Raw genomic sequence first — 14,528 nt, 5'->3', positions numbered from 1 at the left:
TATAGAGCGCATGGCTACCCGGAAGCATCCCAGCGCTAGTACCGACAGTAGGGGGAGGAAACCAGAACTAAGGAAAGATGTTTTTATTTGTTTCCTGAAAGACATGTGGTCAGAGGTGATGCGCAAATGGAGAGGCAGACCATTCCAGAGTCTAGAAGCATGGTAGGAGAAAAGCCTGCCACCACTTCTGGATCTCTTAATCCTGGGGACCTCAATCAGATGCAAATCATCTGATCTGAGTCTACGCTTGGCTTTGTAGGGGCGAATCATGGTAGAGATAGATGGAGGACCAAGTCACTGCATAGTTTTGTGCACTAAACAAAGACTTGAATTTGATTCGTTCAATCCAAACCCGCTAGGCTGGGGGAAAGTGCATGGCGGAATTGGAGGAATCTATAGAACTGCTTCCGGGGCATGCTGAATTCTTGTTGTAGATCCTGGAAGGACTTCAAGGCGCACCCCCGTACCACATCGCCTATGGTGGAGATGCCTATCCGATCCCACCCCTCAAACCCGGACAGGGCTGCCATCTGTGGTAGTCGCCCATTGTGCCACAGGGGGGTTTCCCGCGTGAGCACATTCCACCACCCAATTCGTGTCAGCGCTTGGCGCCAAATCTGAAAAACTACCTGCGTCGCCGGTGGCAACCGTGCCCAGTGGAGTATAGTAGGGTATGTAGTGTGTGTGGGACCATGAGTCGCCGTTCTACTGGGTAGGCCTGATCCCCCCCCCCCCCCCCTTATCCCCGTACCACCAATCGTTCAGAACTAGCAGGTGGGAGGCCTGATAATAGGAAAGCATATCTGACGTGGCGAGCCCCCCCCTCGTAGGTTGAGAAGAAACACATCCGCAGGGCCACCCGAACCGCCCCACCCTCCCACAGAAACTGACCCAGGGTCGAGTTCACCCGACAGAACCAGCCCGGTGGAATCCTATACGGATGATTCTGAAGCTGGTACAGAAGATAGGGAAGGGCCACAATCTTAAAAATCGCAGACCGGTCGAATATGGTAAGCGGCATGCGGGCCCACAACTTGATGTCTTGGCAAACACGATCCCACACGGGCACCACATTACAATCCCAGGAAACCGCCAGGGTAGTTGATAGGAACACCCCTAAATACTAGAGTCCCACAGCCGCTATCCGCACCGCGGAGGCCCAATCCTGCATCTGAGTCGGACCCCCCAATACCCACAGGGTAGACTTCAGGGGATTCATGAACAGACCCGAAGTCTCACCAAAGATCTGCATAATACGGAGTGCGGTCAAGATCTGTTAGAAAAAATAGGACGTCGTCCGCATAGAGAGCTATGCGATCGGATAGTCCATTCTCCCACTCAAAGCCGGAGATTTGGGCGTCTATCCACACCCAGGCTGCCAACGGCTCCATGGCCAGGGCAAACAGATATGGGGACAGGGGACACCCCTGGCGTGTTCCACGTTGTACGGGGAAAGTCATTGAGGTCGCCCCCGCTACCCTACTTGCAGCATTTTTGATTACAGGTTTTCTCCTTAGACTTTAGCAGCAGCGCTTGAGGCTACCCTTGTGACCAGCACCTCTGCACTCGGACACTCAAGGGCAGGTAAATCAAACCTGCTAATGGTTTTAAGGACCTTTGCCCCTTTGTACCTTAATTGTAGAAGAACAACCCTGTATCTCAATTCCCCCAAACTGTGCAATATTCTCCCTTATCATAACATTACTGTGTTCGAGGCTCATGCCCCAAATCTGACCGCTGTATTTTCTGTGTTTGAGAAAATCACTAACTCAAAGTACTTGCCTAATCTCGTCGATCTTGATGTCTAAATTAATACAAAAATCAGTTATTTTTCTGAATAGGTGACTGGTTTCCTTATTGACTGTCTCATGTATTGACTGTTTGTGCAACAGATGCCTAACACTTCCTCTGATAAGCCAAAGACTGCTCGACCACACTACCACAAATAGAGTACCGTTAGATTGTTAAAGCATGCCCCTGTACACTGATAAGGGATACCTGGACTCTGCACATTGCACCTCGTTTTGGTAAACTATATAGAAAGCCAGCTTCCTACAGGTGACAACCCTCTTTCTTCATTGCAGCTCCCACTTGGCATATGGGGGTCATGAACAACTGCATATAATAGCGATGGCCCCTCTTGGTCACAGCATTGCACATAAAGAGAGCCCTCTTTGGTCAAAGCTGTTCACCACGTTGAAGGCCATTAATGTTCACTGTATCTCACCACCACAAATGCCCAACTGCTCTCAACCTGGCATACGGTCACTAATGGCCGCCTAGAGGACGACTGCCCCTCTGTCCACAGCACTGCACAGGGTGTGAACCCTTTCAGTCAGTGATGTACCAGGGCAATACCCCTTAATCTTCACCACAGCTCCCATCTGGTATACAGGGAACGTGAACAGTGGCACAAGGACAGATGGCTGGATTGGTGTGACTGGCCTGACTGGACTGAAATCTCACACCTCGCTTTAGGGAACCCCTCAAAAGTATTACCATGAGATCTTGCTTTCTACAAGCACTCTCATCCTCACTGAGTCTTGTAGTCTTAGCGGCAGGAATAGACTGGTGCTCCAAGGAAAGTGGTCTTAATTCTTCTAGGTTATGTCCTCTGACCATGCTGGGAGACTAGCAGACCTTGTTCCCCAGTCCTGGTCCCAACAGGCAGAAGTCTTGCTGAGCTTCTCCATACTGACCTAAAGCCGCAGTTGTCTGTCTAACGTTTGACAATTTTGGGTGGTGCAAGCTCCCCTTTATATAATCTGTTCCAGACACAAATGTGATTTAATATCTCAAGATTGTGTTGTTGGTGTTAACCTTACTGATCTATGCCTACCAAAAGGTTACAAAGGCCCCTTCCCTGCTCTTAATGATTACCTGACAAAGCAATTTTTCCCTCATCAGGTCTATCTCCTCTGACATTGTGCTCCGGCCCTATTGACCAGTGACCTCTCCCGAATGAAATAACCCTTTTGAAGCACATAAGAGAACCTAGCTCTCCCATCCTTGAGTGCCTGCATTCCTGAGATTTGGATGGGAGACAATGCAGAAACCTGTCTTGGATGGCTCCTTTACATGTCTTTGTGAGGCCCTGGTTTTCAGTATGGAACCTACAAGCCTCCAGTTACAGCACCACACACAGGCGCACGCACTATAGCAAGCTCACGTAAACCTGCGTGCTGCATGCAGCATGATGTAGGCAAAGGGCAAGTTACATATATGTCAGCGCAACTTTACATAATCCAGTGACAGTGAAGAAAGGCCTGTGCACTCTACTGATCACTATAAAAAAAATGGTATGCTACCACCACCGCAATTGTTTCAGAGCCTTTCTCTTTACCATGCAGGATCGCACAGAGGTCCTCGCTCAGCTGCACTCAATATGTAATGATCATCCGTGGCCTCGCCTATAAGATCTTTCGGCTTTTCACTTTGTATGCCGATGACACTGAAATTGTCGGGTCATTAGCTAACCATGACACTGCCACAGGAGATCTATTCCATGACTGCATGCTGCCTGTCAGTTCCTAGATGGGTAACAATTGCTTAAAACTGAACTCTGGAAACAATGGTCTTTTTTTTTTTTATCATATTTCTTTTTTTTTTTTTTCTGGTCTCCATCTTGGTGGCCAGAGGAATTAGGCTCCCTAGCTACACCTGTGTGAAAAGGCAAAAACCTTGGTGTCCAAATGAATAGTAAACTAACCTTAGGCGACCGGATTAACTCAGTCACCTCACCCATCTTTATCACCTTCAGGATGATGAAAAAGATTCTCCATTTCATCTCCCGCATCTCACAAGTAACTGTCTCTGCACTTATCTTGTCTAAATTGGTTTATTGTAACGAACTACATCTTAAAATGCAGCAACAACACCTGAACAAGTTGCAAATGTTTAAAAAAAATTTTTTTTTAAAAAATGCTGCTGCCAGACTGTCTGATTTTCCTAAATTTAAATCTGTAACTGCTGCAGTTCAGAAACTTAATTGCCTCCTGGGTAAAGAATCTTATCAAGTTCAAGGCCCTCTGCACCACCTTTAAGGCTCTCCATAACACAGGCCCCTAGCACCTTAATCATAACTTTAAATAGTATGACCCCATTAGAACCCTTTGTTCTTTGGGGGCCAAAACTCTGGTTGTTCCCAGATTCGAGCAAGTTAACTGAGGGTGGCAGAAACTACATCACCTGCAAGGCCAAAGCCTGAACTCGTTTTTGTTAGTACAATTTTAAAGATTTCTTTAGGTTTTCCAACTCCACACTTAAAAACTTTTCATAGAAAAACAGTCAATGTTCTCCTATGGAGGAAAATAGTGTTATCGGTTTAAAGATAAGTACTTTGTTGTGAGAGTTGGTGTTCTGGGGTTAGACTCGGAGGTCCCCCAGGGTCAAGGATGCTCTTGTGTTACACCCTCAGCTGGACTAGGGCGACCGGGTGCAAAGTGTTGAGGCCCAATGCTATCCAATAGGGGATAGGGGGCCTCCGTTTAGTGGCTGCGGACTAGAATGCCACAAGGTTGTGGGAGCCAATCTCCTGGTGTTAGGCTCAGGGCAAAGGGGGATCCGATTTAGTACACAAAGTGCACCCGCAGGGGCGGCTGGGTGCAGGGTGCTGTATTGGCGCCGGGTGCTCTGTTTTCAATGGGGATTTTCAGTTTTGGTTTTTAGCTGCAGGCTCGGTCCAGGGAGACTTTAGGAGGAACTAACAGCTTGGCAGGTAAGTTGGAGGGCTCGTGACGCAGCTGCACCTCGGGTTCTTTTCTCCAAGGCGCCGGGCGGCTGAATGCAGGGATGACTTTTGAGGTCGGATTTCAACTAAACGGGCCACTCGCAGTTGGGGCCAGGGTTTGGGGTGGGGTTGGTCTCCGTGCAGAGGTTGCAGGTGATGTCTGAGTCCTGGAGGGGTCAAGTCACGGTGGACTTAGACTCTGGAGCGCTAGGCGTCCTCGCAGGGACTGGTGGGCCACTCTAACTCAGGCCGTAGGTCAGTCTTTCTTTGGTGTTTTTTCTGAACCGAACTGCTGTTCACAGGAGATCCGGCCTTTGTTGAAGGCAGTCAACAAAGGGGTTCTGGAGTTCGCTGGCTGCAGGACATGACAATTTTTGGCACAGGATCTCTGGAAGCTGCAGACGGGCCAGTAGGGCTGGGGCAAAGTCAGTGGTTCTCTGCAGTCTCCTCTGCTGGACGTCTTCTTTCGTCCTTTTTCTTAGGTTGCGAAAAGCTGCCTTCTTGGTTCCGGGCTGCCCCCTTAATACTGTATTTAGGGGGTGTTTTAGGGCTCTAGAAGTCAATAGCCAATGGGCTACTGACCTTAGTGTGACTACACCATTGGTGTGCTCACCCCATGTAGGGTAGTGAGCACAATCCCTGATCCTGATTGGTGAGTGCCTGCCATCTGCACAATGGCGGGCACTGAAGAGCGGGCTTCACCTCGCCTCCCCCACTTGACGGGTGACGTTGGTAGAGGTGGGGACACCTTCTGAGCTGGCTAATTTTTCCCGCCGAAAAGGAGGGGAGACAGGAGGGGGGCCTGCTCCTGATTTCAAGAGAGGCTAGGTTTGCATTACAAAGGCTGCAAGGTACAAAGGCTTCAAGGCACAAAGGCTTCAAGGCCTTTTAAGCTCTCCTACCACAGATTGCTCTTCCTGGCCTGGGGAGGTGTGAACACCTCTGCTAAGGAAAGGCTTTGTTTCTGGGCTCAGGGAGCAAAGGCTCCCACCCTAGGGGTCCAGAAACATGTATCGTGGTGGCAGGCTGGTGTACACCGTCAGGGAACCCATCAGAGGCTGGTCGTCCTTCAGGGGGCATCTCGAAGATGCCCTCTGAGTGCATTTTTCATTAAATCCCACACTGGCTTCAGTGTGGGTTTAATGTGCTGAGAAGTTTGATACCAAACTTCCCAGTTTTCTGTGTAGCCATTATGGTGCTGTGGAGTTCGTAATAACAAATTACCAACACCATATACTCTTAGTGGCAGCACTGCACTTACAATGTCTAAGAATGGACTTAGACACTGTAGGGTTACAGGGCTCATGCACCTGTACCCTCAACACTGGTATAGTGCACCCAGCTAGAGGGGTGACTGATCTATGCCAGGGCAGTGGGTTGTAGGCACAGCACACAGGAATGTGTGCCATGTTGACTGTTCACTTTGTTCTGCACCAAGACATGCAACCTGCAAAAAAAGTGTGTGTGTGTATATATATATACACACATATACATCCATACACAGGGCCTCTAAGGGTAGCACAATAAGTGCTGCAGCCCTTAGAGGTCTTCCCTGGTCACAGTGCCCTGGGTCCCTGTGTGTCTTGCTCCGCCTTTCAGATAATACAGAATCCCCCACACGGTGGTTCAAACACGGAGGAGCAAACGTGAAACACAACGCCACCTAGAAAAGGGATTTACTTTACAAAATGCAAAGACTCTCTTTTTAGAATAAGGCTTGGGGTTTATTTATTCAATGCTCTCTAACAAAGACTTTCCCAGATTTCAATGAGTGGCATTAAAAAAAGATGTGTAAAAAAAAAAATATATATATATATTGCAAGTAATAACACCTTTGGTAAATGCATGAATATGTAATACAAGCAACAAATAATGAGGTGAAGCTAAAGCAAATACACTGGACGTCCTGCAAGATTATATTTATATATATATATATATATCTAAAAAAAAACCTAGGTTTCAGGGGCATTATAGTTAGCTGGACATTTCCCTCGTACAAAACCCTAGAAATTCCCCCGTTCTAGTTAGTTCAGCTAACTATACCTCGAGCCCCCGCAATGCATTGCTGATGTCACATATTGCGGTACAAAAGGGGGTGGTGATGGACGGAGCATCAGAACCAATCAAACACTCACACCCAGTCAACAGATCTGGGTTTGATCCATCACCGTTCTTTAGCCCACTCTGCCACCCCAGTTCAGACATGGCCATATGCAAATCAGTCTGACCCTGTGCCTCATGGGAACAGTCCAGCCCGAACTGCCAAGCCATGCCTTCCCTGGACCGGATGTAACATATTGCATCATTCATGACATGGTCAGTGACATCACTGATGACATCTCGAAAGACATCACTGATGACGTCATCCAGTGAGTCTGTGTTTCTGTAAAGTTTAAATGTTTAATATATATAGGGAAATGCCTATGGAAGGATGAGTGGGTGTATAAGTGTGTGAATGGATGATTTTGTAGGTGCGTGACTGACTCTGTGAGTCATTAAACGTATCTTACTGCAGACTAGTGACTAAACGGTGTGAATGTCTGTATCTGTCTGTTTGTTGGCGTATAAGTGGCTGCATAGTTTTGTGAATAGCTATATGAGTGTCTATATGGGTTATTGATTGGTTGTCTGAGTGTGTGGGTGGGGTGTGTGTGACTCTGTGCATACATGTGTGAGTGGGCGATTCTATGGGTGCATGGTTTTAAGAGTGCATCTGTAATGGACTGTATGGTTGGGTGAGTGTATGTATTGGTGTGTTAGTGATTGAATGTATACCTCAGTGGTACATGCGTGAGTAATTACATATGTGAAAGGCAGTATATGTGTGTAAGAGTATATAACTGGCTATATGTGAGTGTGTGATTGTGAGAGTGGCTGTATGGATGAGTGTGTGTATCAGTAATTGTATAAGAGCGTAAGAATGTGGTACTATTTTTATGAGTAAGTGAACTTGTGTGTGTATAATTGTATAGGTGAGTAAATGGGAGTGTGATTAATTATTTGCATGACTGACTAGGTGTGTGAGTACCTCTATGGATGATTAGTGGTGTGTGTGTGTGTGTCTATATAGGTGTATAAATGCATGTGATAGTCCTGTACTAAGCGACTGACTGTAAGTATGAGTGACTGTACAGGTGAGTGGATGTGTGTGTAGACCTAAGAGTCAATGAGTGGGTATGTCGTTATTGGTATTGGAGTATCTATGGTTTTGAGAATGGCCGTCTGAAATTTTGAGTTGGTGTATCAAAGGTTATATTAGGGTGTGAGAAGATGCACTAATTTCACATGGATGACGTCATCAGTGATGTCACTGACCTTGTCATGAGTGATGTAATATGTGACGTCATCAGCAGTGCATTGCGGGCGCGCGAGTTATAGTTAGCTGAACTAACTATAACGGGGGAATTTCAATGGTTTTGTACGAGGGAAATGTCCAGCTAACTATAACGCCCCTGAAACCTGTTTTTTTTAGGGAATTTCTAAGGTTTTTTAAATGCCAATTCCTAACTATAACGTGCATGAAACCTATGGTTCTTTCAATTAATTTCAAAGGTTTTTTAAATGCTAATTCCTATCTATAACTAATCTTTAAAGCTATGATGTTTAATGATTTTCATCGGATTTCTAAATTTTTCTATTTCAGTGTGTCAATTCACTTAATTATGTTTTTTAAATATTTTTTTATCATCATTTTTTAACTTATTTTTTCAATTCTTTTAAAAATTTAAAAATATTATTTGTTTTTATATTTTGTAAACTAGTTTCAAAACGTAATTTTTTTTTCTTCTCATTTTTGGGGGTATTCGCGCACCCTATGCGCACCGTTCTCGATCCCTGCGCGAAAGCATCCGCGTACGGTATGCATTGGGTACGTGTTTGGTGCACGATTGCAATGCGACCAGTACATGACGCCAAGCATATGCGACACGTACGATGCACGTTACGCGACGCTTGCGCGCTTCCGCGATACGTCATATGCGTGTACGACGCGGTGGGTGCACGAAACCCGCCCTCTCATAGCAAACCGTGTCCTGGGGGTGGGCACCCCAGGACACTGTAGGAGCCGGCCCTTGAGGGTGGCAGTCCCCAGGGCCTTCGAGGGCTCCAGGAGGGGGGCCACGCAGCCCCCCTACCCCATTAATTTATAAAGATTATGCCCCCGGGATTTAGCCCACCCAGGGGCTAAATATTAACGAAGCGCAGAAGCCCACGCTTCGGTTTTTTTTTTTCGGCCGGATCCGCGCACCCTGCACGCATTTCGCAGTTTAAAAAAAAAAAGGGGCCACCCAAGGGGGTCCTTCTGGGACCCCTAACCAACACTATAGGGTCAGAGTATTTTTACCCTGTCCCCTTTATATCTTTCACACACTTATTTCCCTTACTTAATCAGCCTCGCTTCTACCGAGGCACAAAATGGCTGCCAACAGTTCCTGGTTTCGAATGTAGACAGACACTTGACAGCCAATTAGCATTCAGCGCGTGATCGGGAGGGTGCGCGTTCGCTTTGCAGAGGGTGCGCATAGGGTGCGCGGATCCTCTGAGGCCATAGATATATCTATCTTTTTTTACTCTAATTTTCTCAGGAACTACTGAACGGATCTACACCATTTATGCAAAAGGCACGAGTCTGAACTGAGGACTACCTCTTTGCCAAATTCGGTGTAATTCCGTTCAGCAGTTCGGGCTGTAGCTGCGTCAACAGGTCCTATGGGAAATTGCATGGGGAAAACGCGATTTGGGACCCCCATTTTTTCTCAGCCCCCGCTTGACGAATCACCACAAAACTTTCAGGATAGGAGCGGACCGGAGCTGGCCAAAAGTTTGGAAACTTTTGCGAAGATTTGTCAACCTGCGCCAGACTTATTGGGAATAGAATGTTGCGGATTTCCTATGGAAAATAGGTCCTAACTATAACTACCTATTGGCGACTGCCAGTAGGAGAGAGATATATATATATATTTTTTTTTTCCTCACTGAAAAAAACCATAGGTTTCAGGCACGTTATAGTTGGGAATTAGCATTTAAAAAAACCTTAGAAATTCACTGAAAAAAACCATAGGTTTCAGGGGCGTTCTAGTTAGTTGGACATTTCACTCGTACAAAATCATAGAAATTCCCCCGTTCAGCTAACTATAACTCGCATGCCCGCAATGCACTGCTGATGACGTCGCATAATACATCACTCATAACATGGTCCGTGACATCACTCATGACATCTCAAATGACATCACTCATGACATCATCCTTGTGATAGTGGCAGACCTCCTCTCACCCTAATATAACCTATGATATACACACACTCAAAAATAGAATCTAATATTTTCTAAACAATGGTCATACCAATGCCAGTTACAACAACCTATTCAGTAATTCTACGATCTACATACAAATCCACTCATACACCAACAGTCCTATATAGTCACTCATATATGTACTCACTCATACACCTATACATCCTGTTACACACCGCCACTCATCTATAGTTACTCACACATAGTCACTCATGCTAATAAAGAATCAAACATACATTTACTTGCACATACAGTTATACACACACCAGCACACTTACTTCTACAGAAAGTTACACATACTTACTCTTTTTAACAATCACTTATAGAAACACATAATTATTTATACAGGAACTCTTCCATTCTCTCACTCTCACATATACTCACTTATATACACCAATTTCAAAGGTTTTGTAAATGATAATTTTTAAATGTATTAATGGTTATATTTATTTTTTGGATACTGATTTTCTCCATTTTTTAAACTATTTATTTTTAAATACTTTATTTTTAAATGACATAATTACATTATACATTACAAAATATACTTTCTCAGAATGAATTACTTTAGTTTAAATACTTTGCAAATAGGCAATAGACTTTTAAGTACAGTAGTTAGTTATTGCAATGGGCAGCACAATTTCAAACACAATGCAACATTCAGCTCAATAGGAATTTCTAGTTAAATGCAATTTGTTACTTTATGGATTACTTTTCTAACCACAGGACTGGATCCTAGATTCAGTCCTGGAACATCTCCTGTAAACAGTTGAGTAAAAGTGTTTTGGTTACAGTAGTAATTTTTAAGGAATATTATTGTATTTTAACAGTTGACACTTAAAAACTTTTTCACATAGAATCACCAATGTTCTCCTATGGGAGGAAATTCACTTAGCAGGTAAGTAGTGTTATCGTTACTTTTTCTTACTCAGTGGTGGATCCTGGATCCAGCACTGGTGCATCTCCTGCAAACAGCGATTTTTAAGGAATATTTGTAGTTTGTGAAAATCGACACTTAGAAGCTTTTCTGGTGAAAACCAGACAATGGATTCCTATGGAAGGAAATACAAGTTACTGATAAGTACGGGTAGAATTAATTTTCAGGGTCAGTGCTGGGCTAAAAGATGCAGCTCTGGGTTCTCTCCTGATAACAGGTGAGTAAATCGGAATTTGTTCGGATGATTTCAGGTGAATATTTTAAAGTTCCAAAACTCCCCACTTAGAAGAATTTCCAAGTGAAACCAGTCAATGTTAGCCTATGGAAGGAAATTCAAGTTACTGGTAAGTACGGTTAGAACTACTTTTCAGGATCAGTACTGGGCTCAAGGATGCAGTACTAATGTCTCTCCTGATAACAGGTGAGTAAATCGGAATTCGTAGTTCAGCTGATTTTACTTCGGTCCAGTATATATAGAGCCACTTTCCTACACCATCCCCTCCGTTCACCACTGTTCAAACACGCCCTGTGGTGCGTTTTAAGTTGGGGAAATTTTTCCCCTTCAATCCTGAGGGTCCCTAGAGTCCAACTAGCCCACTAGGTACATCCAGTAAGCGCCACAGAGCTGCGTTGCAGAGAGGTGTAAAAAGGGGCGTGGCCTCAACACCTGTCTGCAACGCAGCTCCCTGGCGCATACTGGAGATACCTGTTGGGCTATTTGGCCCTCAGGGACCCTCAGTATTGAAAGAGAATTAATTCCCCAACTTAAAACGCGCCACAGGGCGTGTTTGCACAGTGATGAAGGAAGGGGGCGTGGCCTGAGGTGACATGTCTGCCAACACGCCCTGTGGCGCGTTTTAAGTTAGAGAATTAATTCCTCCTCAATTCTGTGGGTCTCTGGGGGCCAACTAGCCCACCAGGTACCTCCAATATGCACCAGGGGGCTGCGTTGCAGAGAGTTTTCAGAGGCCACGCCCCTTTTTACAACACTCTGCAACGTAGCTCCGTGGCACTAACTGGAGGTACCTGGTGGGCTAGTTGGCCTCCAGGGACCCTCAGGATTGACAAGGAATTAATTCCCCAACTTAAACTGCGCCACAGGATGTGTTTGCACACATGTGAACTCAGGACCCGCCCCTCCCTTCACCACTGTGCAAACGCGCCCTGTGGCGCGTTTTAAGTTGGGGGGGTTAACTCCCCTTGAATACTGAGGGTCCTTGGGGTGCAACTAGCCCACCAGCTACCTCCAGTCCTTGTGGGACCCCCTGAGCAGGCCTAGGGGGTCAGGGTGTTTCTACCCTGCCCCCTTTTCGCGTTTTGTGCGTTTTTTTTAATTAGGTTTCTTGTGCCTCGGTTCTACCGAGGCACAAGATGGCTGCCAACACTTCCTGATTTGGAGTGTTGACAGCCAACTAGAATACAGCTTGTGCACGGCAGGGTGCGCTGAGGGTGCGTGGATCCAGCGCGGCCTTAGATATATATGTGATCTTGATTTTCTCAGGAACTCCTGACCGGATTTACACTAGTTAAGCAAAAGGCACGACTCTGAACCAAGGTCTACCTTTCTGCCAAATTTGGTGTAATTCCGTTCAGCAGTTCCGGCTGTAACTGCGCCTAACGGTCCCTATGGAAAATTGCATGGGGAAAAACACGTTTTGGGACCCCCCTTTTTTCTCAGCCCCTGCTTGACGAATCACCCCGATACTTTCAGTATGAGCGGACCGGAGCAGGCCACGAGTTTTGAAAATTTTGTGAAGATTCGTCAACCGGCGCCAAAGTTATTCCAAATAGAATGTTGTTGAATTCCTATGGATAATAGGTCCTAACTATAACTACCTACTGGCGACCGCCAGTAGGTAATACACTGAATAAATCAAATGATTACTTTGGATGTGGTCTCTGACTCATTTTCACATCGCAAAGAAAACACCTTAAATGACCACAGCCACTGGAACCATGCTACACAATGGCACTAGTCAGAAAAAAATCACCTCACCCAATTGTTCACTCGACATCCTTGCCAAGTCAAGCTCAGGGGGGCCTGTTCACAGCTGGGCTTGGACTCTAGACCAGGACTCTGGTTCCGTTTGTATTACAGCAGTACGTCTACTCTGTAAGTGAGCTCCCAACATTGGCTGTCAAAAACCCTCAGCTTTATAGTCTCAAAACACACACTAGACGGTTCAAGAGTCTTCCCCTATGCGTCAAGGAAACTTACTGGAACTAGCCAGCTTCCAGGCAAGCATTCCACTGCAGGAAGGAGTTCCCAAGTTCCCTCTACAATCTCGCATGCTCAAGCCTTAATCTTGACAAAGCCCACGAAAGCCTTCATGGGAACATTAAACAATCTCTCACAAAACAATCCTTGAATGTGATTAACTCAAACAACTTGCAAGTTTGTCTGTGCACACAGACAAGCTGAAGCACGACAGAGTCAGAATTCTGGATGATATGAGACCATGTCAAAGCCAATAGTAAGAAATGAGTAATACTTGACAGTGTACAACACATTGCACATTTGTACACCACTGCTTATAGCATCACATACTTCATCTATCAATGTACAACACAGTGCACCGTTTGTGCACCACTGCTCAGAACACTGTACTTTGAGACCAAAAAGTAAATTCCAGACCTCTCTCTCTCTCTCATGCTTTCAAATGCACATCACACAGGTTCTGTTCTTGGCAAGGCTGTCCTACTCCATGACAGCTCCCACTGAAAGACTGCAAGATTACAAGAAAGGAAACTTTAAGAGGAACAAGGCATATGCAGGGCGTCGTACATTCAGGCTAGGTCAATTAAAATGATGGTAGTGAAAGGTCATCACAGGGTGTCAGACAATACAAGTGCTTCTAGCACTACAATGTGGTACCATTTAGCAGGGGCTGACCTGTGGCCAGAGATGCCAATTGGGTTTGAGTTAGTTTTGGGGAAATATCACAGGCCCTGGGAGCCTCATTGGCAGGGACCCAGAGCACATCAAGTCAAAGTGCATCAGTAGTCTGGCAAAAAGTGTGTGTGTGTGGGGGGGGGGGGTGGTTACTGCAACAGAAACACAGCTTCTCAAAATAGGGCTCCCCTTTTTTTGTTTCAAATACTTTAAGTCCTGAAACACGTGTTGCAAGTGTCTATTAGAGGAGCGCTAGTAACTGTGAATGGTGGTAGGAAGGCATGTTGCCGGTGAGTTGACCGAGGGACTGAAGGGATTATTTTGTCTAGCGAATTTTATAGTGACTGCTGAATGAACAGGAAAATAGGTTGGGCAAATGACTGGTAATAAGCTATAAAGGAATGGTATTGGAACAGCGGGTGGCAAAAGGGAAAGGGAGCTAAGTGGACTAATAAGTGGTGCAGAATTTGTGATAACAGATGAGGCAGACATTACAAGTTATTTAGGAGCATAGAACTGTGAGTCAGTGTTTTAAAACTAGTCCAGTGCATGCATTTGCTGGACTTTTTATTTATTTTTTTGCTTTCATCTTCACTTGCCTAGAGTTTTCTTTTCTCATTAAAGACCTATTTATTTTATTAACTGTGTGCCCAGAAAGCAAAAATAGATATTACTGTCAAT

The 14,528-nt window shown here is 45.4% G+C and overlaps 1 protein-coding gene across 25 annotated transcripts in view; it reads left to right on the top strand.

The window, feature by feature from the left end:
* The window catches only part of PPP6R3 (protein phosphatase 6 regulatory subunit 3), a 1,519,855-nt gene that overhangs the window by 299,019 nt on the left and 1,206,308 nt on the right, over positions 1-14,528 (top strand). The gene's annotated exons all lie outside the window — the stretch shown is intronic.

This window comes from Triturus cristatus, chromosome 3_1, assembly GCF_964204655.1.
Source record: "Triturus cristatus chromosome 3_1, aTriCri1.1, whole genome shotgun sequence".
In the NCBI taxonomy this organism is placed as follows: Eukaryota; Metazoa; Chordata; class Amphibia; order Caudata; family Salamandridae; genus Triturus; species Triturus cristatus.
Note: the sequence above shows the minus strand (reverse complement) of the source record. Positions and strands in the feature narration are given on the sequence as shown.